We start from the raw sequence: 26703 nt of genomic DNA, 5'->3' as shown, positions 1-26703 counted from the left end.
GTTGAGAGCAGAATTTCTTCCACCTCATGCTCTTATTTTCATTCCCTGTATTCCTGCATTTCCTATTCTCATCAGTCCTCTGTTCTGCTCTATCACATTAACGTAGCATGCTGCCAACAAGTCGAGCAAGGAGACCCATTATTATGTGCTCCCACATGCAAGGTTTTTAGGGCTGAAGTGCTGGCAGAAGGTCCTGGGTGTTGCATTTTCTCATGTTTAGGGTCCCCTTCACTCAGACAGGCCCTACATGTGCTGAGCGAAGAGTGGGATCTTCAATGGCCAGTAAGCTGACAGGTATCAAAGAGAGCTGATGGGGAAAGTCCTAGAGAAGAGAAGGGTGACCCTCCTTCACAGAGCCAGAGCTGTGTCTCTTCAGATGCTCCCTCCAGTGCAAATAGATGATTCTGTGATGTTCTGGGATTGCAGTCTTAAACCAGACCTTTTTTAGGAGCTACTAGGTGTGGAGGAGACTTTCCAGGCAGACTAGTAAATGCTTTCTGGGTTCAGACAGAACAGGGGGATTAGGAAACATATATGTGTTTACAACCTTTCAGTGGAAGTAGGTTGCCCTTGTCTGCCTAAATGATTTGTGGATGAAGCCACAAATTAGCCACTGCTGAGATTTACGTGGTTTCCTCTGACTAAGCCTCATCCGCCCCATATGCCTCGCCACAGCTCCCCTGAGCAAGTACTCCATAGGGCCCCCAGGACAGAAGGCCAGACCAAGGTCAGGATACCTCCAAATTCATCAAAATTAAGCCTAAATGAACGCCACACAACATGGGGGCACTGTAGTGTCCCCACACAGCTGTGCCTCTCTCCCCAGAAGCTCCTGTGTATCATCTGGTGCTGGATGAGGGGCAGTGCTGTCAGCACAGGCTTGCTCCATCTGTGCACACACCATCTGGGTGCCTTCTCTTTACATGCAGCTGCAGGTTTCCTGCTGCATATGTTCAGCCTCCCACAGCTGGAAGCAGTAAGAGGTAGTTTGATCTACACATTATACACAGGAAAATTGAAGTTTGCAAATTTTTAGCACTCTGCATTCTAGCAGGCCCACAATAATCTTTATTGGCTGGTTTGCTTGCTTTGTGGTTGCCATTTTCATCCTCCTATGAGAAGATGCTGCGACTCCTTTAGGAGGAAAATGCTTTTGTCACTTTATCACCTCACTGTCATGAACCTCTGTCCACCACTTGCTATTTTGTGGAAAGAAAAACCATCCCCAGCATTGCTTCTGTCCATCAAGAGAAAGGGCTGAGCTGGCACTTTGCCATACTTGGTGAGTGTAGGTTGGTACAAACTGTCTGAGGTTTTTTATAGTGCTTATCACCAGAGTATCAAAGAACTGAAATATTATTAGTCATGTTTGCCTCCCCACTGATCTTATCACCAAAGGCCAATCCTACTGGAGACCATTGGTCTTCCATGTGGTATTGCTTAGAGGGTTTGTTTTGCTAGATGGACTGATCCGTAGCCAGCACTGGGATAGTCTCTAACTCTGGGGTCAGATTCCAGACTTTAATTAATACTGATGATAAACACACTGCTCGTAAGGGCCTTTTGTAAGGTGACTTTAGTGCAGCTTATAGATGTGTTTTCTGAAATTAATTTGTTTCATGTTGTGAAACTTCCAGTGCTTAAAGAGGTCTATGGACACTGTAAGTCTTGAAATTAAAAAAGTCTTGAGGTTAAAAAAATCCTGTGACAGGTGCAACTCATGTAGGAAATGTCACAAAAATAGATTTATAAGAGGTCTGTGATATTTAGAAATAGCTGACTGTACTGTTCTGAGTTGACCTGCAGTTTTCTCAAGGATCTATGTAATAATTACATTAGACCTTTTAAATTTCAATATATTTTCATGCTTTGGCACTCCCCAGACACATTGAAATAAATCTTGTGGGTTTTTGCGTGTTGCAACAACTGGGTGCGTGCTACTGTGGTCAATTTTAATAGGTATTAATACAGTGAGTAGCAAGCAAATTATAACTGTTTCACATTAGACATAATTTTACAGCAGACAATTTTATAAGGAGAATGGAATGAATCAAATTCAGTAATTTGTATTAAAATATCTTTTACATTCCCTGTGTTCCAGTGGAACTGATGACAAGCCTAGAGAAGCACGCTAGGACAAACAGACCAGAAAATTAAATTCTTCTAGTTTTCATATGCCTCAGCAGGAAAAATTTGCTTCTCCTTTTTTTTTTTTTCTCAGCTTTTCATTTTTCTTTTTGAAGAGAGGATTACGATGTAATCTTACATTTCTAAATCCTATCACAAATATTTTTTTTTAGCTTCATAGAACTGTGATCTGTTCCAGTTTTTTTGGTGTAGACTCTGATGTGGTATGCGTGATAGATTGCATTTACTAGGATGTGAAGAAAGCCAAAAGGTTAAAGTCAAGGTTGCAATCTCAGGACTATGAATTTTGAGGAATGTTTATTCTCTCAATTAAGCATATACATATACTTGCCAGATGTCCAAGATTATATCACATTTTTCACATACAACCCATGTTTAAAGAGGTTGTAAGCTCTTTAGCTCTGGATGCTTTTGAAAACAGAACACTTAAAGACGTGGGGTGTCTTTGGGCAGAAGCTTTGAGCTCATTGTGCCCCATTGATCAGAAGATTCCTCCAAAGGCTCTGAAGGGCTCCATGGTTGCTGTCAACTGTGGAGAATCCAAGGTCAAAACTTGCTTAGCAAGAACAGAAACTCCTTCAGCTTGGTTTTAGCTCCCCTTCGATTTAGAGTCCTTTCTGAGGCACTCACTCAGTTATAATCAGTGCAGAGAGAGATAACACCTGTAAAGCTGTCTCTTGGCCCAAGCTTAAGTACTGCAGTCCAGCAGGAAGGCTGCTGCGTGTCTGCTCATCATCTACAAGGAGAACCCAAACAACAGCCTTGGCTAGATATCTAACATTTAGATAGCTTCACTGTAGGCTGGAGCACCACCAGCCAGCTAATTGAGAAGCAAAGACTGATGGAAGGTTTGCTCAGGTTTTGTTTGTTTGTTTTTGTTTGTTTATGTTTTGTTTCAAAGCCCTTTCCTTACCTTGGAGCAGACACAGCCGCTTCACTTCTCTGAGCCAGTCATAAATCAGAACAATTACTGCCTTTTCCACTGGATCTTTACCACTTGTAAAATAAGGACTATGAAAATATTTGTGATGGCTGTTACACAAGGCTGATGCCTGGTCATTAGTCAGTGAACGCAAAGGGATGTGCAATTCATGGATCAAAGATGTGGACCCTTGTCTCCTTGGTGTAGGGATTTCCATTGCACTCATTACTTGCTCTTAAATCCTGACCCTATAAACACTTCTGTATGTCCTTAATTTTTTTATGTGAGGAGTTTCCTTGATGAGATAATGATATTACTCACTACACAGCTACTTATTCCAGCTCACTGTATTTATAAACCAGGACTGTTTCTCAGAAGTTCCAAAGGTCAAAGCCCTGTAAATGTTTACATGAAAAAACTCAGGTATTTTCCATTTGAAACATCTTGGCACTAGAAATAAAAAATATTTTGCTTTTAAAATATAGAAGATTTGTAAATATATAATAATAATAAAATATCTATTAGCCTTCTTTGTTCCTAATCTCCTTTTATTGGTATTAATTAATGCTATTTCTCTGGAGAAGGGTTTAATTCACTAATGCTATTTCTCTGGAGAAGGGCTTAATTTTTCTACTGCTGGTATTGGTGATATCTAGAGCTAAGTGGTGAGAAAGCTTAAAAAATATATAAGATACCTTTTTTAATAGCTTCTTGTTTATTTTTTTAGATGGGCTGATATATTGTTCTGCATGCCTATCTTTGTGATACTGAAACCCAGCAAAAAGAAGCCTTACTGACTCAAATGTTTTTTTTTCTTTTAGAAAACTTTCTTTTCTCATCAGGGTCACAGTGTGATCAGGTTTTAAATTTTTATGACAATTATTCTTTTCTTTTAATAATGCCTCAGTTTATATGGTCATTACAGGGATGCTTGAATTTAAAGAGAAAAAAATTGCAGGTAAACACAGGACCTGGAAAGCACACTCTGACTTTAGATTTTCCATAAAAGCAGCCTGAATCATTCTTCAAAAGAAAATAGCTTTTTTTAAAAATCTGATCTCACTTGGGGCAATTTTCAAGTTCTTGAGGAAGTCAAAACTCAATATCAGGCTTCACTGCTGGTAATTAGTGTTGTATTGGCCTACACTGAGGACTGCTTACTGGAACTGATGCTTTCAGCTTGTAATAGAAATTAAAGTTGCTTTCATTTGGTGTATCTCCTTAGGGGTCAAAATAGAAAATAGGGGGAAGGGGAAGGGGAAGGGGAAGGGGAAGGGGAAGGGGAAGGGAAGGGGTGTGCTGCTGCCACATGAGACTTCCACAATCTGACTGCAAACACCTTGGGGTACCCAACACTCTCCTGTGCATCTGCATGGAAAGGAGGGGTGAGAATCCCTTACTTCTGCTCCAGCAAGGATTTGGTGGTATAGTATAACAACCTAGACACAACCACACAGCTTCATGCTCTGCCAATCACATCCTTGGTTGAAACTAGGACAGAGCACAATTACCTGTTTCTTATCACAAAACAAAAGGCTCAGCTCTTTAACTGCAGGCAAGGACCCCTAGGGATAATCATGGGGTAAAAAGGAAGCCAGAAGTTTTTGAAACATGGATGTAACAATGCTGTGTCCAGGTCTCAGCCATGTTGAAGCACTGTTCCTGGGCAATACATTTCCTTCTTCACACTGCACTTGTTAAAAAGCTATAAAAACTTCTGCACATCTGTCTCCCCATGCAGAATAGTGGACTGTCATCTCTACATAGCATTACTAATATGCCAAGACCCATATGAATAAATGACACGCAGCACTACTCAGGGACTTTTCTTGCAAGCCAGGTGAGTACAGTATGGCCTTGAGGATTTTCCCTGTGTTGTTCGTGAGCCACTTTGCTTTTCTAGAGTAGGAAAATTTGATTGGTCTTTCTAATATTCCCTTTCTGACAGTCCCAGCTCAGTTTGGTCTGTTCATGCTCTAGCTTTAAGCCTTCAGCTAGGCCATGGCTGTCTCCTGTACTGAAAAAGTGCTGTGCTATTTACAATATAGCTTGTTTTACTTGTACATATGCCATAAGTAAGAGTTAGTAACAGCTGACAATTACATATAGATTTCACATGAGTGAAAAATAGATGTCCTGCAGACACCAGATTTGAATGCTAAGAGTGCTCACCTCCATAAATTGGGCAAAAAGCAGGAACAGCTATAGAAAAGACAGCAGCATTCTGCCAATGCCTTCCAGTGTCACCAGTGAGGGAGTTATCAGCCTTTCAAGGTCATCCCAGTCTATGACTAGCTGAAAGGCCAAGCAGAAGAATCATAGATGCCATGTAGAGTTGCCTTACCCGCCTCTTGGCAGCATTTAGGAAAGAGGCAATTCACCTTTGGCAGGATTCTCCCCGCTTCTGACGCAGTAATCTTTCTGGATCTGCTTATTTTAAACCTAGGCAGATGCTGAGGAGGAATCTGTGATGAATTCACACTCTTCATCTAGCTGAATATTCCGGGCATGTTCCCTTTGATGTTCATGCAGAGGGTGAGACTCTCATGGTTGGAAAAATACCACTACATTTTCTGTGTATATAGTACATCTGTCAGAAGGTGTGAATATTCTCTATCTAGTCAAGACACTTCTTGTGCTTGCCATTCACCTGGCACAGTACTTAGGAAGATCATCACAGATTTCCCTTCTACTGTAATAAGTGTTATTGACTAGCAGGCATTGAAATGCTGGTAGAGTACACTGGCTAGAGTAGAAGAGCAATGCAGACCTATCTGCACCTATGAGAACTGAATAAAACCACACCCCAAGCCATTCCAGTCGTTCTGGAAAACAAAACAAATGTACAAAGTGTAACACTATTCACAGTCACAGCCTTAAAGCTCTGTGCCATAAAGATGACAGCAGTGAATATCATGCATAAATTTAACAAGTTGGAAAGAATAATCAACCCATGCTTACATAACAGTTACACAAAAACTTCCTAAAAAAATTGCCATCATGGCTACAGCCCTCCTTTGTCTAGAAAGGTAGCCATGTCCCAGCAGCCCCAATCAATGAGGGGTGAAATGACCCTCATTCCCACCAAAGTAGCTGGTGAAATAACTGAACTGCATAACACCAAGTGGCAGCCTGCAGAAAGCTGGCTGAATCTGACTGCAAGGTCTGCTGCTCCAAAAAAGGTCTTAGGAGCTTGTCTTTCAGAGTCCGGGAACACAGAGAAGAAAAAACCAGTTAGAGCTGGCTTAATAGGTTAAAACTCCAAAGTGTTGTCCAAGACCCCAAGACAGCAGGGCCCTGCTTGGTTCAATTTAGCAGAGAGGCATCCACCAAAGGGCCTGAGCCCTTTGCCCAGGCTCTCTACAGCTCTGACACCACCTGTACAGCAAAGCTGCTGTGCTTCCAAACAGCCCCAGCAGCAGAAATGCCAAAAAGATGAATCTGATCTTGGCTGACCATCCCAAACACTGCAGTGAACATGTTCATCACCAGCTCTCTCATGTGGATGTTTTCACATCATGAATGTAGACATTGCACCATGGCATACCACCATGCAGATATCCTACAACACCAGAGCTGTCCAGTCGAGGTCCTGGGTGAAATCCAGAGCTCTCCACATGGCCACTGCCATCTTTTTGTGTCCTTCACTTGAATCTTTTCACAAGTATTTTGGAGAACATGGGATGAGATGGGGCTATCTGGATTGTCAACACCACTGCAGTTGTGGGCAGCACATCACTCAGTTTAGTCAGAAATGCCCAGGATGACTTCCTTCTTATCACCCCTCAGAACATTCCCAATTCTCCAACTCACACCTGTGCAAAGTCTTTTGACACTTACTTTATGTTTCCTCCTTTATGATGGAGCATCTGCTGTTGGGGATCCTTTCTGAGTTGTGAATTCTTCCCTCTGCATCTTCCACCTGGCATGGACCCATGTTCTCTTTTTTTCTCAAAACCCAAGCACCATTGAAGTCTCGCAGAATATACCAACAAGACCTGACTGCAGTCCTGGTAGTCCAGCTGCACAGAGGAAGACTTTCTCCACATGCAGTGATACTTCTTTGAAACTTTCTAAATGGCATGAGAGTCACAACAAAGTGATGCTATACAGGATATGCTGACAGGCTCACATGTCCCATTTATTATTTCGCTAAGAGCTTCCCTTTTTCAGGCTGTTCGAGAGCCCTCACCCTCAGCCTGTGGGTACATTTGGTTCCCTGCATCTCCAAGGTGCTCTCTGGATTGCTGTGGGTTGCTGCAGCTGCTGTGGTAAGCACTCACATAAAACCTCTGCTGGACTGAATGCAAGTCAAAGCAGCCCTTGAGTAGGCTTCACTCATTCAGCAGCCTCCTGGGGAATATCTCTCAATGTTTCATTTTACAGCCTGTCTTTTCCTTCACTCAGCCTGTACAGTCTGTAATTTTCCCTCATTCCCTCCAGCTCCATGTGGACCATGATCTGAGTGACCACTGATCCACACAGATCTCCTGGAAATATCCTTAAATCCTATGTGCTTAGGGAGAAAGATGCCTAAAAGAAGCCATGTGTACTCAGTGCCAGATGCTTTGAGAGGACATACAGGGAGAAGAAGTCCACCACCAAAAAAGTCCATCCATGTGCAGGAGCCTGCCCCACTGCATAGCCAAGGATGAAGGAGGAGACATCAGGTGGACACCCTTGCCCCTGGCTCTGCACATCTCCACATGTCCCTGCACACAACCATGTGTGTCACCAGTGGCAGAGGATCCTCCAGCCTCTGTTATGCTTTGGAACTACATTTATTAATTGTTTCTCAAGTTCAGTTTAGGCAAATGCCATTTTAGCATAATTTTATTTACACAGGGGACAGATTAAACCAGTAATAATAATGACACATATTAGGTGCAGCTGTTCTATTTCCCCCCCCACCCTCCAAGCAGGCCTGGAGCACTGTTTCCTAATTTAAGTCCTGGTGCTACAAATCTGAGTAAATTTTACACATGGGAGTATTTCCTCTAGACTTGATGGAGGCTGCTCTGATGTAAAAAGCTGGATTTTCTCACAAGTATTTTCAGGACTGAACCCATCATTTAAGTGGCCCAGTTTAACCTAGTTTTTGCCTATATTAAAAAAAAAAAAACACCAAATGGCCAAGAAAACCTCTGTTACTTTTCTGACCAAGTTTTGCTTAATTATTTAATCATAGTCATGCTAATAAAACAATGTGTTTCACTTTGGAAACAGTCTTTCAAAAGTCTGATGATGATTGTTTGTATCTCATCTTAATGATGTATAAATCTTAAAGACTTTATTCCTTAAAAAGTTAAAGGAATGAAATTTTGTTGGCCGTGAAGTTTTTTTCTGTTTGGTTGGTTGATTGTTTTTGTTTTCCCTAAACCTAGAACAGTAAATTATTTCCCAAGATAATGAAACAAAAAAGAGGTAACTTCATAGTCAACCTCCTTAATGTGTAGCCAAATACAGTGAATGTATGTGCTGTGGAGTAAGTGACAGATGCATAGATTCTGTGTAACTTTTTACATATTTTTTAATTTGTATCTATAACACATAAAAAAAAAGGAACAGAAATTAAGAGAAATTGAGGACTAACATGGGAAACTTAGAAAATCTTTTATATACTTTTAATTAAATTTATTTCCATTTATAATTATGGTATAACTTATAGTATAAAAATTATTTTAAAATAGCCCAACTTTCTGAACATCTAAATGCTTTTTTCCATACAATAGGAATAATGTTTGTTTCAGAAGAGCCATAACATTGAACCTTATAATCCTCACACAGCAGGTATAATATAAAGCATTCTGCTGTGATTAATCTTTTTTTAATGAGGACTTCAAATAGTTTAAGTTTCTAATAGCTTGGGAAATTTTCAGGATGTTCCATAGACATTTCAGGACATGACCCTCAGTTGGATAACAGAGTTGTAGCTCATTGAGTTTCTTGTCTAGCTGTTGATAATGACTTCTATTATTTTTTTCCCATTTGTGATTTTTTTAAATTCAATTTTCCTATTTTCCTGTCATTGCTTTGTGCTTTTTTTCTTAGTTTCTGCCTTCTCTAACTATGATAGAAAGAAGCATTGAGCTATTGTGGGCACTGGCAGATGGGGGCAGGGACAGGCAAATTAATTCTGCACAGGGCATTTGGCACTCTTTTAATTTTGCAGACTTGTCTTTTCGACTTAACAACATTCCCACTTAGCAACATAAAAACATATTTGCATTTAATAAAGGGGGAACCAGATGAGAAAGTAAAGCAGATCTTGCTGTGACCATAATAGATTGTGAAAAAGAAAAGGAAAAAAAAATTATTTCAGTGCTTCTTGTAGCCAGAGGCCAAAGCCTCTGGGTGTTGTTACAAGAACACTCTTACCACTACTAATAATGGGAGATCGGAGAGAGAATGTAACTGGAAAGAACAGTTTATGGAAAAATGACCATCCCTCTATTAGACTTAATCACATACAGGCACAGAATGGTTGGTGTCACAATTCTACAGTTGAACGGCAAGAAACGAGTTGTTGTTGGATCACTGTGGGTACATCAACAGCAAAACAAAAAAAAAGTGGCTAAATAGCGCAAAATATACTGTGAAAACAGGAAGGAAGAACATGTAGGTGGGACCATATGGCACAAGTGTCTTTAGTAACTATAGAACACTCCTCTTCAGAGAATGAAGAAATAAGAGCTTGATATAGAAATATTTTCCCATGCAAAGTACTTGCTTATTATAGAACATGGAGGGAATCAAACTTGAGGCTCCTGCTAGGATCTGTATCTTTGATGGGGGGTTTTGGGCCACATGGATTGAGGAGCACTAGCAGAGATGGAAAAATGATGATAAGCGCAAGACTTATGTATGTGCCTGACTAGAACAAATGCAAAAGGGATTCATCCTCTGTGGCTAAGGTTAGGAATAAAACCTGCTTTTCGTCCTCATTGTTTTCCTTAAACATAGCATCACTTTTTGGAGGAGAAATTATATAAAAATTTATTTATTTTCTTCCTTTTTTGTCAGGAAGCTAGAAATTCCATGCCATTTTATTTGTGAAGAATTCCTGAAACATTCAGTCACAACAGAGAGGATGGAAGAAAACCTAGGATGGTATGGTTGGGTGAGACAACACAGATGGTTGTTTTTAAGAGGCATGAACTGTGTGAAACCCTGTGAAGATACAGCGTGAGGTTTGCTGGAGTATTGGGGTTGCAAAGCCTGGGATGTAGTCCTAAGAAAGCATAAAGCAGGAATTGTTTTCTGCTGTTTTGAGTGGTTTCAGCACTTAGGGCCTGAATTACGGTATTAGTCAAAGAGGAGCAAATTGAATTCCTATATGACTGTAAGTAAATGCATGGGAACCTCACCTTGGGCAAGAGAGAAGGCTTTGGATTCATGAAGGACACATGGGAAGGAGGAGGGGGAGAGAAGATAATAGTTTGAAAAAGCAAGGACCTGGATAGTGCAAAAGGAAAAAGGGAATTATAGAAAATATGATAACATAGTTATTCCCATTTGTTTTCGAACTTCCATTTCCTAGAAGGGACAGAGGAACTGATTTACAAGGAATTACCTCAGTAGTGGGTAATGGGGACACCAGCCTCAGGCTTGAAATGCATTAAGAGATTGAACAGCTTTAACTGAGAATGCCAACTTTGGTATAAGTGTCATGTGGGCCAGAACACAGACTGAAGTAGCAGAATACACAAAGCTGCATAAATCTAGGCTTCAGTTATGGAAAAGGAAGCTAATTACACTTAATTATGCTGGTATTGGAAGAGAGAACTGCAGAAGGAGAAGGGAAAGTCACCAGTCCAGGGAGAGGCTATTCCAAGGACATGTTGAGAGCATCATTCTGCTTAAGTGATTCAGTCATTTGACTCAGGAAAGGGAAATTTCACAGATGCATTATCTCCAGACACATCTTCTCCTAATTCTTTCCTCAAGGATGTCTGGATAATGGTATCTTGTGGTTAGCTGGACAACCTGTGCTGCGTTGTCTGGATACAACCCCAGCTCTCAGTCTCTGATGGCAATCTTCCCAGCTAAAACAATGGTATTTTACATGTACCAGGGATGCAGACCCAGCAAATATATCAAACCATAACTGTGGTTTTTTTGTTGTTGTTTTTTTTTTTTTTTTTTGTGTGTGTGTGTGTGTGTGTGCGTGTGTGTGTGTGCGTGTGTGTTAATCACCAGCCAGTGATTTTATTTTAAATGAGCACGACAAAGCAAGGGGCCATGACAGCAGGAGCACATTGCAGGAGTTCTGGCACAAATACATTTGAGCTGTACCAGACATTCATGTTCTTTGTAATCCCAGCTATTCCTGCACCAGCAAAGAGAGGATATCTAAAGGTAACCCCTGCACTTAGCAAGCCTTTCAGCTGACTAGTTTTTATGGAACTGCTGCCTTCAGCAAGACCAGAAAACACTAGAAAAGCAAACATTTCTTATCTTCTAGTATTTCTTGGATCTGAATCTCTCCTACCTTTCCCTAAATTACTGTTTTCTTCTTGAGAGATCAAGACCCACAGTAGGATTTTCCATCCCTCTGCCTGGCCACAAGGACTGCTCACTGAACTTGGAAAGAAAGATAGCGGTGATTGGAACAAACTAAGCCTGTCTGCTTTCTTGATACTGTTGGCTCAAGGGAAACAATTTCTCTGAACAATTATAGTATTGCTAAGCAAGTTCAAAAAGGAAGAATTCCCTGACTGACTGAAAAAAAAAAAAAAAAAAAAAAAAAAGGATATCCAGCTCCCTACAAATATTTTTTTTTCATTCTAATGGTAGAAATAGTGCTGTTTTCAATAGATGGGAGCAATTTGTCCTCAGAATACCATGATAAGGCCATGGAGATATCCTTGTCCTCAGAGTGCCAAGGGAAATGCTGCACTCAGAACAGCCTCTGAATATGTAAAATACAATACAGCCCAGGAGACAGGATGCCTGAGTGAGCACCTCATGGCACAGCACCATTAAAGACTGTGTAAACTCTAAGGAGATTTTTTTGCCAGGGACATAGTTTTCATTTTCCAATGAAGGCCAAGGGAGTTGTTCACTCATCCCCTCTGTTAAATCAAATGGCTCCTAAGCAGTGCAGCTCCATGGGCAGAAAAGCAGACACAAGTCTAAAGACAGCTGTAGGCCAGCCTGGCAGTCAGGGGCTGTTCGCATCAGAGCTGATTTTGGGTCCCTGCCTGCAAAGTGCAGCTCTGTGAACCACTGCAAGCAGGAGAAAGCAGAAGTGTGTAGGTTTGTACCAGAGAAAAACTTCTTAATTTCAAAACCTGGTTGCCATAGAACAAAAAGCAGTTACTTCAAGCGTTCGGAAAGGGGAGTTTCTTCCTAGTAAACACTTTGGCCAGTGCTTGTTCCTTGCTTAATGAAGTCACTGTAAGAGAGAAGAATTAATTGTAATAGTAGTCTTTTGAAATGACATATTTTCTTGCTCTGAGATTCTTAAGATCTATTGAGATTGTCAGAGACTTAAAACATCACTAAATACAGCTAAAATTTTCAGTGTGGTGGAAACCGGAAATGCCTAATGATTTGAAAAAGTTAATTTCAGAATTTTTTTTTAATTTATTTTCTTTTAGTTAATATAATGTAATTTTAACTTTTACTCTACTTTTTCACAGTATTATACAATGTGTAATTAATGACAGCATGCAACTACTTCTCTAAAGTACTCCTATTTAAATTGCCTTTAAAAATGACAGAGACAAGAGAGGTAAGTGTCATTTAGCAAGTTTAAATTTTTATCTTCTTTTTTATTTCAAAGTGTCTCCTGCTTTAATTTTGACACTGGCAAAAATGCCAGAACATTGTGTAAAAATAAAAAAAAATTAAAACAAACATTAAGTCCCTTCAAAACTGAATAAAGAAGTTCTTGAAGCTCTGAAAATACTATTTTCATTTTAAAAGTTATGAACTAGTAGCTTATATGAGATTTCATGAAAATCTAGGGTTTTACAACTAAGTTTAGATTTTTATTAAAATTATACCTTCAGATAGTACAAAAAAGCAAGACTGAGAATAGATTCACACTGATCTATAATAGACTACTCTTCTGCAGAGTAGTTTTCATGCAAGTTTTGTGAAAACGTAGACTTTTGATCTAGAGCTCTTCCTTCAGAGACATAATCATAGTTCCCACTAAACCTAAGAGACTTATGCATGTCATTGCATGCATAAATCTGGAGAAAGAACTGGGCCTAAACTTTGAAAAAAACAAAACGATCAGATGGCTAGGTAAATTATGGTGATGGAGGATATGACTAGGCAGGGATGACTAAATTAATTCAATTGCTTCATTTTTGCCATAGGCAAACAGATACCACAGGTTAACTCTGAAACTTGCTACAATGCTAGTTCTCATGTGTTTAAATTATTTTTAGCTGTGTCTACTGAGAGGAAAACTGTTTTAGAGAGAAAATATGCATTTATATAATTTTTATGAGAATATTGAATTTATTCCAGATTTTGATGTAGCAGACAATGAACCCATGTAAAACACATCAGTATTTAGACAAAATAATATTCTAGAAAAATTTTTCATTTCTTATTCTGGAAGGCAGCAGCTGGCTGTGCAGGAAAGCTAAGAGAAGCTGGACTTCCACATGTGTCACCCTAATGAACAGGAAGAGTCATCTTATGGGCTAAATGAGCCTTCCACAAGTGGTCCTCAAATGGTGGGCATGATGTGGGAGAGGCAATCTCCTGCTCCTTTCAGACATGGCCTCCTGGCTTTAGTGAATGCCATGAAAAGATACAGAGGGGAGAGAGGAGAGTACCAAGATCCAAGCACTACCTGGGACTCCCACTGTCACCTCTAGGCAAAATCGGCTTTATGACTCCAGGGCTTGTGACTCCATGGGAAACGCATTGCTCTGGCATGGCTCTTAAAGCTCTGGCATTAAGACCTGGAAATCTCTCTCCCCAGACAAGATAACATCTGCTGCTGCTGCTGCAATTGTGAGGTGATGTCATATTAGTCAAGCAGTTTAAGTGGTAGCAGGCTGTGCAGGAGTAGAGAAAGTTCAAGTTTAAAGGCAGCTGTCAATGCACAACTGAACAGGGAGGGGGTGGAAAGGAGAATTGTTAGAGCTGCACATAATGGAATTTGTTTCTAGGAGGGGAGGGTTGAGGTTTGGTAGTTTGGGGCTTTTTTAAATGTAAATCGAACCTTAGAAATTAATTGCTGCCTTCAGGTAGGGAGCCGGTCGAGGAGCCTCTCTGGTGTGGAGGACCCAGCAAGAACTCCCACAGACTGATGATGGCCAGGAAACTTGCAAGTGTGTCAAAGCTGCCTCTTTCTCTGCATCACGTTTCATGTTTGCAATCTTGTGGTGAAGAGAATAGAGAAGTGCTCTGTGACAGCACGAAATAACCCCAGTCTCTCTCTCTCTCTCTCTCTCTCTCTCTCTCTCACACACACACACACACACACACACACACACACACACACACTCTGCCCATACAAACTCCACCATCCTGTCCCTGTTCCATATGGGAGATAATTTGTATTCGCCCAGATGCTAAGGAAGTTGTAATTCCAAGAAGTCTAGAGCATGGACTAAATAGGTACTGGATTGCCTGTATGATCCTGAGGAAGGGAGAAATGCAGCCCCCTGGGTGCTGCCATGAACACCTGGCCCCTGTAAAACACAGAAAGCCAAGCAGGACCTTAAGGCAAATCCTTCAAGATGCAGGTTTCTCAGGGACTAAGCATCCCTCCCATCCTGACAATTCACACCACAGGTATCAGCAAGGTATTGCAGCAATGAATCCAGTGTTTCACCAAGAAGATTTTTTTATATTACATCAGCACCCAAAGTCAGACATTTGAGCACTTTGAAAACACCCCCTGTTCAAACCTGGGCCTCATGGCAAGTCTGCCTCGTCTCTCTCTTCAACTGTTTGGCTGGTATCCAGTTTTTGTGGGGTTTGGGGGTTTTCTCAGTGTGGGTTTAGGGTTTTTTGAAAGTGTAAGTCAACAGAACAAGTCCGTGAAAAATATAGCAATGGCTAATTTCTAATGAAAGAAATGTGCAGACTTAAGGAATACATGGAAAGAGCAAGCTCTGGACTCTTTGCACAAAAAGTGGTTTTTTTTTGCTTGACTTCTCACGGTGTCCTGGGGGGTGGGGAGGATACGACGGTCTTTGTGTTTTTTATTGCCACCTTCCCTACCTCTGGAAATTATGATACACACAGACACTGAATTCTTCTCTCACCAGAATAAACCCACAATAAATCCAATGGTTTTGAGTAAACTGGTTACACTTCCTCAGCTGCCCCCTCCCCACACCACCCTGGTGTCCCCACCATGCCCCAGGGAGCTCTGAAAAGCATTTGGCCAAGGGTGGGAGGAGGGGAAAACTGAGAGGGCTCAGTGTTGCTGTGCTACGAAGTGACAGATAGAGCCAGCCAGGCAGTGCCCTGGCCCTGAGCACGATGATATTCATTTCACACAGCCCTTGCCTGTTCCAGCTGGAACGATAGGAGATGCAAACTTTGACTTCTGCGTTTGAAAGAGATATTGTTTGATGGGAGTGTGTGGGTGGCGGGTAAAACAAGCAGCTAAGTGTCAGCACAAGAAGCAAACATTCTCTTTCCCTCCCTCCCCAATGTAGTTTTTGACGTAATGAGCGTTGCTCCCAATTTTCCTTCCAAATAGGCATTGCACCCGTCCCCATGGCAACTGTCATGCTCAAAAGATGTCCTGTCAGGAGGCATGAAAGGCCCAGAGACATTTGTATTAGATGGTCACAACTGTGCTAGCTAACGCTTAACAAATACACCACGAGGCTGCATTCGTCAAAATGAAGAGCACAAACATTTGTGTTCCATTAAACAGAAATTAATAAGATTCAAATAGGAAGAAACCAAACTGGACTGGTTTTTTTTTGTGTATACAGCTGTGTTATGAAGTAATACAAGGAACGTTAGTATGAATAATGATTGCACATGTGCATTCAATTTATTTCTTCTACTTCTTGTATGGTCTCCTTTAACCCTTTTTCTCTATAGGTTTTTCAGAAATCAAACACAGGTTTAACAGCTGGACAAGACAGGGATTTCAACTGCTCCTTTCACACTGCCGAGGCCCAATAGCACTTCTTTATTTAAAGGCACTCTGGGTCATTGGGAAGTTGTGCTTTTGAAAAATGTTCACATACTTCATGATTGAGCACATGAAAATGGTGGTCTCAATTTTACTGGGGAAAAGAAGTGGTCCAGTCTCTAAACAAGGCAGGTTGTATCCAGAACCGCTGGGCATCTTCCTACCTCCCTCAGCCACAGGGAAGCGGAGTGGATTTATCCCAGCTGAGGATCTCGCCTCAGGTCCAGGCACTGAAAAAAAATAATAAAATAGAATTGTGTTTCCAGCTCAGCTGAAAATCAAAAGTGAAAGTTCTGGAAGACAGCAGAGCCTCCTCCCACGACAGCCCTTCTCCTGGCTCCTCATCACCAAACATAACTTAGATCAGTTCCTTTCACCCGCTGCTGCAAGTAAACAACAAAAGTGGACTGTGTTACACAGCCTGACAATGACAGTCTGTACTTGGCTTTACTGGCCACAAAAGGCTGTGGTAGCTTTGCTTTCTCTGGTCAGCTTAAACTCAAGCTTTTTCTTGTGATACGGGGAAGAAAAAGGAAAGTTGGCCAGGGTTCTGATTCTGCCACAGGCCCAGGCCTGCTACCCCACGTGTGTGGGTGTACCAGTGCCTGGACAGCCTCCACATCTGCTGCTTAGAATGATCCTTTCCCTGTTTTGACCTCCTAGCTTCACAGCTTCACAGGCAGCAGAAATAATCATACCAGAATCTACATTTCCATCACACAAGGTTTATATTCTCACAAGATCTAGTTTTGCAACAGTTTGAATGCATATATATTTGTGCCAGGACTCTTACCTCCTTCTCCCCCTGTTTCCCCCTTTCTCCTCATACTCCTGTCTCTTTCTTTTTGTCCCTGAGACTTCTGTTATCCCCCAACCCTCCATCTCTCTGGCTGAACTGAATAACACGCTTATCCAACACTGGGCAAGTGGGAGGAGAGGCAGCAAATGGAAAACATTTCTCTTTCTGGCTGTAATTGCAAAACAGGAATTTGCTATTCCATCAGCATGCACACGTCCAGACCTGGACTTTTGTAGAAAAGCCAACTTTCACTTAATCCTTTGGATAGATAACTATTTTTCTGGAGAAGCTTCACCAGTCTGCCATATTCCCATCCTTAGTTTCCCCAAGCCTTCTGTCCTAGTTTAGGGCAAATTTGGGAGGAAACTTCCAAAGGGGTCCCTCTAGAAAGCAGTTTCAAGCAGCCCCGCCCCCAAATGGTTCAGGAAAAAGCTTTCCTTGGAGAAAAGTGGAAAAAACCTGTTTATTTAAAAAGCAAAGCATTCACAAGCAGAAAAAAAAATGAATAATATTGAACAATAAAACTTCTTGCTGTTCTGAAAAGATGGCAAATTCAGAAAGTCCTTTTCGCGGGGTTGTAGCTCGGCTCACTCAGTCTCTTATCAATCTTTCCTGGGCTGGAAAATGCTGCATCCTTCAGGACAGGACAGCAACCTAAAGAGAACAGTCTTCCCCAAACCAAACTGCTGCATTAAGCAACAAGCTCTGGTCAGTTCTGGATGACTATAAAAGAGCCCTGGCATAGGCTCATTCCTTGTTGCATCTCCTGCGTTTGCTGTGCAGCCACATGAGATGATGCCCCTTGTGTGAAGCACTTTCCACCTTCTTGAACATCTCCAGACTCTGAAAACACATAGCCTTGGAGCAAAGCAGGAAACTTAGTCCACAGCACATGTTTTAAATTGGAAAATTACTATTTGCTGAAACAAGAAAATCTTTAATACAACTAGACCTTTCCTGAAAAACTCCTGTTCAGAAGCTCCAGACCAAGCTTCCCTCCAAAAAGAAAGAGAACTCCTGTAGAAGAACATCTTGGTGCAGTTACTTATCTGAAGGTTCAGACACCTGGCTCAAGCCCTGGCCCCAAACCCTGAGAGAGATTTAAGCAGTGTTTACGCCCTCCAAGGTTTGTGCTTCAAGAAATCATCAACTATTTTAGTGTGTGTTAAGCACACCATCTCTCCCTCTGAATATTTCTGAAAAATAATTAACTTAGAATCTACTGAAACAAGGATTTATTAAAAAAAAAAAAAAATGGAAAAAAATTCTCAATTTATCCTCTTTATATGCTTTCTTTATCCAGCATCTTCAAGGAGAACAACCCAATATTCAGTATTCCCATGTGGAATTTCCTTCTTCAAGAAGAAAAACAAAAAGTTCAATTTTCGTGCTAAATAGCTTACATGCCTAACAATATGTATTATGATCAATTCTTGCCATATTCATGAGCAAAAGTCACAATAATGGGTGTCACTTTTAATGTCAAACCTTTCAGGAATATTCTGTATTTCCCAGCCGATATCCCTCTAAAAGATCACAAGGTTCCGTGATCTTGTTTTTGACATAACACACATGTATTATTTCAGCTCAGGCCATTGTTTTAGTGAAGCCTTGGAGCCTTTGCAGTCTCCAAACCTGCATACAGAGACAGCTTTGAATGATGTTTTCGGGCTAAAATCAGGCTTTGATTTTTTATATTTTTGTCACTCCTCAGCTGGACAAGATGGTACATGACAGGAGCCATCAACACCCAGGAAATGTGGTCCATGTGCTTCTTCAGCAATGTGAGTTACCTTAAGTTTGTTCTTCCCTCTCTGGAATGTTTTCTGCTATCTTTTTTTAAAAGCTCAACATTTTAAACTTCAGTTAAAGAAGTAGAAACAGAGAGAGATGACCTAGGAGGTACTACAGTGATACTGCCTAAGCACACAGCACCAAGGTTGGGAAAGCCAGAGCCCACCTGAAAGATGATGAGGAAAAGCTTCACAGCATCAAAAGCAAAAGGAAGGCCAGGGAAAATGTGGGCCCACTGCAGAACAGGGCAGGAGACCTGGTGACAAAGGACATGGAAAAAGACCAAGGTACTCAAATCTCTCCTCCTTGTCTTTACTGGTAAGATATACCTTCAGGAATCCCAAGTTCCTGAAACTGGTGGAAAAGGTGGGATCAAGGCAGAACTTCCCTTGGTGGAGAAGGATCAGATTAAGGAATATTTAAATAAACCAAATGTACCCATGCCCACGGACCTGGCAACTTACACCATGAGAGGGAACTGTGGTTGCCATTGTGAGGCTGCTCGTGATGGTAATGAAAAAGTCATGGGTATCTCAAGAGACTCCTTAGGACTGGAGAAAAGCAAATTTCACTCTTATCTTCAAGAATGACATGAAGGAGGATCCAGGGAACTATAAGCCACTCAGCCTCAACCCAATCATTGGGAAAGTGATAGAACAAAATAATTTCCAAACATATTAAGGACAAGTCGGTGACTGGCAGAACTCAGCATGGATTATAAAGGGGAAAATACGTCTGAGCAATAGAGAATCTTCTGCAGGAGCTAGGCAGCTGAACTGGGGCTTAGGCAGGATACAGATACCAAAAACAAAATTGCCTTTTTCCCATTTCTTTCTTGAGACTGCTCCATAAGAGGGATGGCATAATCTCTGGCAGGCCTCTGGCCTCCCTAATTTCTGAGTCAACTTCTTTAAATGAGCAGATTGTTAAGAGTCCAAAATATCTGTAGTCAAAGCTGAACAACATGAACTGATAAAAGTCAAACTTCACGAAAGATATTGTCTTGTGTGTATTAGCCAAAAATTCTACCCTTGCTTGCTTGAAATCTGTATTTTATTTAGTTAGTCTACATGAATATGTGGTTCTGGCTGCAGCATGAAAATTCTCGTAATAGTCTTTATAACAATGAATGCCCTGGCCCAAATATTTTCCTTTATGTCAGTGAAATTTCTGATAATTAATTTTGACACCTTGTATTAAAATAAAAATAAAGAGCCCTTACTGAGGTTCTTCAGCCAAAAATGTAGCATAACAGTTAGAGAAGCTTGAAAATTTTCCAGAAGACAGGTTTTTTTGTCAAAAAAGGTTTCCCTGATTTTACAAAATGGAAAAGTTTCACAAGAATCTCATTGAAAGTTTGGCACTTAATTGTAAATATAACATTTAATTTTAGCTTTATTGAACTGTCCAAAAATTATTCTGTTCTGGTCTACACCTTGAAGACCTCAGAGTTTTGAACTGAAATGCTGAATGACAGAGGTGGGAAGGTGAATAAAACTCTCTCACTTTCACACAGGACAAGAACATCTAGCAGATGTCAGGCTGAGAGCAAGCAAAAGGAAGCTCTTTTGCGTGTGTTTATGCTGAGGATATCCTTCAAACACGACAACAATAAAGGTTCGGGGGAGAAATCCTATGTGTGCTACTGCATACAAAGACACCAACCCCAGCATAGAAAGTCTCTGAGCCATGACTACTAGACAGTATTCTAGTGAAGAATTGCTATTTGTTTGCTCTTTGATGTTGGTACAGGATGCCTGGTTCAGGGCAAAATGAACCTTTGATCTTCTGTTTCCAGGGAAGTAGAACTGAGCTTTCTGACTGGTAGCAAAATTTTGTTTCCATCTGAGTATTTTCTGCATGTTCTATTTTTATGTTTTTCAGGACAAAAAAACCCCGAAACAAATGCCACACACAACCCCCCCCACACACACCCCAACATTCAGAGGCTTTTATTACAAAAGATTGACTTTTTTAAGAGAAAAAAAACCCCAACCTTTATCAAATTTCAAGTTTGTTATATACTTAAAAAAAAATATAGGAGAGAATAATGAAATATAGAAGAGAAATTTTAAGCTCCTTTAAACCAGGTAACACAACCAAACACTCTTTTTCTTTTCAGACTATACTTTGCTCACAATTCACTTAGTTATTTCAGCAGTTATTTCTGCAAAGTGTACCATGCCTTATGTAACAACACAAACAAATTCAATAAGTAAGCCAACCTTAGTTTCTGCTCACTAAATTTGTAGTCTGAAATAATTTAGGTCAGGTGTACCCTCAGTTTTTGGGAGAATGGTCTTGTCCATTTTGCTCAGGGGACCAAGAGAGTCCAGAAGCATGAAAATTACTCAGCTAGGGTCAAGATCCAGATTGGATATGTCATCTTTAATTTTTAATGCCCTTGGCTTTTTCTATTGACATAAGAATCACAATGTCTTACTATTTTGGAAAGTCTTATTATTTTAATGTAAACTTTAGAAAAAGCAACATGGTTAATCATTCAGTGACTAAGTATGAAAATTGTTAGAAGGAATCTTTACAGTTTATTGAAACATTTGCTAACTACCATGTGAAGATTTACTAGCCCTTTAAAACTATGATTATTTTTCCAGGACATTGGAAGCTCTTTTAAGATCTGTTACAATCCAATATGCAATTCTTTTTCAGAGAGATTTCACAAAGTATTGAGCTATTTTTCTTTATGCTATGCCTGGCACGTATATGTAGCGAGTTTGCAAGTTTGGTTGTCATGAATATTTCTTGAGAAACAGCCTTGGACGGAAGTAATTTTTCTAAATGAAATAAATATGTTGTTTCTGATTTTCCAAAATACCCAAAGGAACTAGCTTTCATTCTAGATCAATGGCCTGCAAAATTTCACCTTGAAATATGATGACTTTTTTTACTTAGTGAAGCACAAAAATGTCTCTGGGAACAAAGAAACTCTGCAGAAGATTGGGTCCAACAAACTATTTTCTCAGAAAGCAAGTTTCCTGTTGATTTTAATGGTGTTGATTACCTGAATTTTCATGTTAGCTGAGAGTCAGGAGCACTTTGAACAGGTGTCCTTACAGTCAGTATTATTTTGCAATTAGCTTTCTGGGATATTTGGACTTCTAAAAAGAAATTAGATTTGTTTGCTTTCTTAGGAAAAGGAAAATTCCAGTCCTCTAACAGATAAGGATTTATGAGAGTCAAATTCCAAATAATTTTAGACATGATTCCCAAATCCTTTTTTGTATTGTCAGTTTGTATAAGAGGAGTTGAAGACTCCAAGAAGCATAGGGGTAGGAAATAAAACCTTTTGAGAGCTCAGGCCTCTCTGAAGACAGTAGCTCAAGTTGGGCTGGGAGCTCTGGGTACAGCAAACCACTGTGGATGAATTTCAAAGACACTGACTAAAAACTTTAGGAATCAATGGAGAGATATTGATTTAAATGAGGTCTTAATGACTTTGTTATAGAAAGGGGACAAGAGAGTTACAGAACTTCTGTCTCCTCAGTACCATGAAGCATTAGAAATGAGAAGGTGCAGATGTGCATAGGGAGGGCATCAGCAGCCCTGAATTCACCCATCATTTAACACCATGCAAGACCAGCAAGGAAGCGAAGGGAGAATGGGCTTCAGAGTGTTTATGACTTCGCTGTTTGCTTGAAGACATACATCACTTCAGCTTAAATGTCTCTGCAAGCAGGGCTTTGTCTTGTCTAAGCTACGCTTCTTGTTAGCTTTGGCAATAGCTGCACAACTATCTCTCCTCTCAGTGCTCTGCCAACAAAAGGTAAATTGGATGTGCAGGAAGACTTGGGACTGCTCCACAAAGTGTTATCCATAGAAACAGAGTCAGCAGGTCACACAAATGTGCCCAGAAAGGCTATTAGATAATCAAGATTTATTTACCAGGATAAAATAGGCCATGATTTTGTTCAGATTTGTTTGGGTTTGGGGTTTTTTTGTGTTTGCTTGTTTGTTTTAAATTAAATTTGTTCCATATCACATTTCCTACCTTGAGTTTCTCCGAATCACAGTCTTCCATATAGACATCTAGCCTTGAAGTGAAGACTTTTGGGACAATAAAGTGCTTTGGCTTTCCAAAACATTTTCTTTACTTGTACTTTTCTTCACTTCAGTCCCAGAATATCTTGTGATGAAAGAATGTGTGGCACATTCAAGTTACTTATTCATTCTCTTTTTGATCAGATTCTGAGGTCTTGCACTGTGCAGAATTTTTTTTCTCACACTGGGATATTTTTCCTGGCTCATTTTTCTACATCTTCTTCATTTTTTCAACGTATTTTCATAAATATGGTATGACCAGAACTGTACATAATGTTCCAACATCTGTGTTCCTACAGTTATATACAAATGTAAAATTATTTCCAACCATATTGATTTGCGATATTTTCTCATCTATTATTTCCTTGTTACATTTGAGTGAAAAGTTTCTTTAAAACTTCCTATTACCCATTGAAAAATGCAAATTGAAACTAATTATTTTTCTGAAATAATGTTACATCTCTGAAATTATTACAGCTGAAAACACATGTTTTCATATATGTAGGGGTACAAGGAGAACCTAAAAAACAGCTGAAAATTATTAGGTTGACATTTTAAAAACTAAGTATTTGAATGTTTTATTCTGAAATGTTTTATTTCAAAATTTGCTTCAGCTTTGTTGTATGAACATTTTATACTTGAATACCAAATAAAATATTTCTATGGGGTCAAATAAAGTAATTTCTTCAATCTATTGTGGGTTGTTTAAGTCATCAATCGAGAACAATTTAAAGAACAGAATAGCAATCTAATTAGGAAAGACTTGTATTCTGCCTCCTTTATTGATGATTTTCACTTCCTTTACTCTATTTTTTTTTCTTAAAATTTCTGTCTGATGAGAGAACCTTTCATTACTTTTCTTTAGAGTTACCTATTTTCCTTCATGAATCCTGGCACAAAGTCAATATCTCAGTTATCTGAAATCATCCTGATACACTAAAATCTATTAAGCATCTCCTAAATATCAGACCACTTAGCCAAAGGTCACCTCAGATATATCTTCCTCTGGAACAGTTATTTTTAACAGCCTCTGTAGGTATATTGCTCTGTAATACTCATGTGAGCAGCACCTATCTCCTTTTGCTGCTTGTGAAGTGTCTCATGGAATAATTTATTTCAAACATCACTGGCTACATCTTTAAAAGAATTTTTGCCACCTCTAAACTATGAAATTCCTAGAGGAATTCCTCATTGGCCTCTTTTCCTTTAATGATCCACCTACAGTTCTACAATGGAAAGACAGGTATTTAATGGACCCATTTATTTCCCTGTGCTTTTACTTTCTGTATTATTTTTCCACATTGCCATATTCGTGTCTACATCATCTTTTTCCTGACACATCTTAAATATTATCATTGTAGTTCCTTTATACCTAGTTCTCTTTCTCCTTCTGTCTATTGTTTGTGGAATTGAAATGCTGTGGTCCATGCAGTACTTGTCTTCTAAAAAGCATTATTCCTTACTATGCTTTTTCTTGGATTTTTTTTTTGGATCCCTGAAATTTGCAAGGGTCCATCTCCACTTATTATTAAAACTGTCCTAGTATTTATTCTCTGTGAGTCCTATTAAGCATTCTTTACCTAAACATGCTAAAACAAAGCTTTTAATCTTGTGCTACCAGCATAACTGCCAACAAAGCACATGGTTCACAAATGTGAAATGCATGAGATAAAAAGGCAAGGAAATAGTAGTTTCAAAGTTAGTTCTTTTCATCATGTCAGTTTGCTGTGGCAATGATTTGAGGGTTTGCCTGAGCATGTGTTATTTAAGGAGTTAATCACAGTCTTCTAGGATGCCATCACCATTCCATGCTCAGTCCTTGCACTCTTGTGCTGACTGGTGGGGCTCAGAGCCACAGTCATGGCTGTACAACTCACAGTCAACATCCACATCCACTCTTGGGTTTGGATTTTGCTTAACATGACACTGGCATGGGTGGATGCAGCCGGGCTGAGACCATGCTATAAAAAATAGGATTGTTGCCATTCAAGTGTGATTTAATTGCAGAGGAAGAGCACTTGAACAAAAGCTAATTTTATTGACACTGGTAGGGAAAGCCCTATTCTGGGGAGCCAAGTGTTTAAATGGTGGTTAAAGTAACCTCTAACAAGAAGGATCTTAGTACTTAAATAATGGGATCACGGGGTCATATGAAATCCTCTCTAAGACGGCAGACTCTTTATATAAATCATGAGAGCATAATCTCTCCAAAAAGCACAAATAACAAAGAGGGCTCAGTACATAGATGGTAGGTCCACAGGTCACTCAAGTTTAAGTCCCTTCTGAAAAAAGGGAAATTCAGTACCTAAATACTGAAAGAACAGTGTCATTGTGTACCATCATTACAATAAAGAAATTATTTTTAAGATGGAAGAAGCAACCCCTTTTGCTTCTCTGTGGAAGTCTGTCACTAAAGCTGTTACATGCATTTCTAGACATACATACAGCAAGGACTACTGTGCCTATTCCAAGAGGCTTCCTGAAACCCTGCAATTTTATTGACTTCATTTCTGTGTGCAGATGTGTCCCTTCTACCCTGGACTTACACCAGGCACGTGGTGTCCCCAGTGTCTCGCTGTCCCCCTCCCTTGTCACGTTATCCCTCCCTGCTCATATTGTACCCTTGTCTGGATGACTGCGCTCACGGCTTTTTGTAAATGGTCCTGACTCCATCATGTGGCAGCTTTTATGTGGTCTGAAATACTGCCAGCTGCCCTGGTCCAAGGCAGAGTGACTCTCAGAGCCCTCACAGGACTATCTGGAATAACACATTGCTTCTCAGCGCGATGCACAAAGACTGGCACTTCAGCAGAAAGCAGCAGCTGAATGGGACATGGACGGAGGTGTGGATTTCCCACAGTGTTTATTTAAAATTAATCATCACTGCCCTGGAAAGCACATCAAAGATTTGGTGTGGAGGTGCCATTTATACAAGAGGAACACATTGTACATAACTCCTATCCATTATGGGCCAAGCTGCAATGTGGCTTTAAGAGAAGATGGTTCTTCCAGGGAGCTATGGACTGCTGGGACCTTGGTCCTGGGTCTTTCCAAGTTAATTCTACCAAGGTCCTATGGAGTGCTATCCAGATCAGTGAGCCTCTGGTCCAAACCTAATCAGTGCATTGCTTCTGAGAACTCTGGCTTATTTTTAGAGTGTATTTGCAAGAGCAAGGGGCTCTTGGCTTATCCCATGAGACATTGTTCTATGCAGGCTATCACTTCAAAGTGAGAGAGCGTTATACTGTATTTGAAACATGTTATAACGTAAGAATCAGATTATGAACAAATACTCTCTCATAAAATTATGTGTTAGTGTACTGCACATTTGCAAGCAGAACATTTTATTTATTACATTTTTATATGTAATGCAGTTGTGTCCGTCTGCATATGTTGCACTTAGGGGAAGAAGAAAAGCTCCCATAATGAATGTAAATGCATCTTCAACTCAAGCAGGCCCACTTACAGAGATATAAATCCCACTGAGGAGCACAAGTCTGACAGGTCTTTTATGTCTTTTGCTTAGAAGAAGTACATCTTCCTAATGTAAGATCAGAGGGATGTCTTTCATCTTGAGCAGCAGTTACACTGGTATAACTGAAAGTAAAATATCTCTCTCTGCTTAACAGGGGTCTTTGTCATTTGGATTACATATCTAGGTATATTTCTGATAAAAGTGATGTCTTCATTTAATTCAGCAAAGACAACTGCAGTGAAAAGCAAAGATTTCCATCATTAAAGTAATATTGGCTTGTACTTTGATCAGGTAACAGGTTTTCACAATTCTGGTAAAATAATAATATTATATATATATATATATATATATATATATATATATATATATGCATG

General features: G+C 40.0%; 1 protein-coding gene across 1 annotated transcript in view; it reads right to left on the bottom strand.

The window, feature by feature from the left end:
• LOC128783749 (uncharacterized protein FLJ37310-like) overlaps positions 1 to 26703 on the bottom strand; it is a 60965-nt gene that overhangs the window by 20929 nt on the left and 13333 nt on the right. The gene's annotated exons all lie outside the window — the stretch shown is intronic.

This window comes from Vidua chalybeata, chromosome 2 (assembly GCF_026979565.1).
Source record: "Vidua chalybeata isolate OUT-0048 chromosome 2, bVidCha1 merged haplotype, whole genome shotgun sequence".
NCBI lineage: Eukaryota > Metazoa > Chordata > Aves > Passeriformes > Viduidae > Vidua > Vidua chalybeata.
This window is presented reverse-complemented; position numbering and strand designations above follow the sequence as displayed.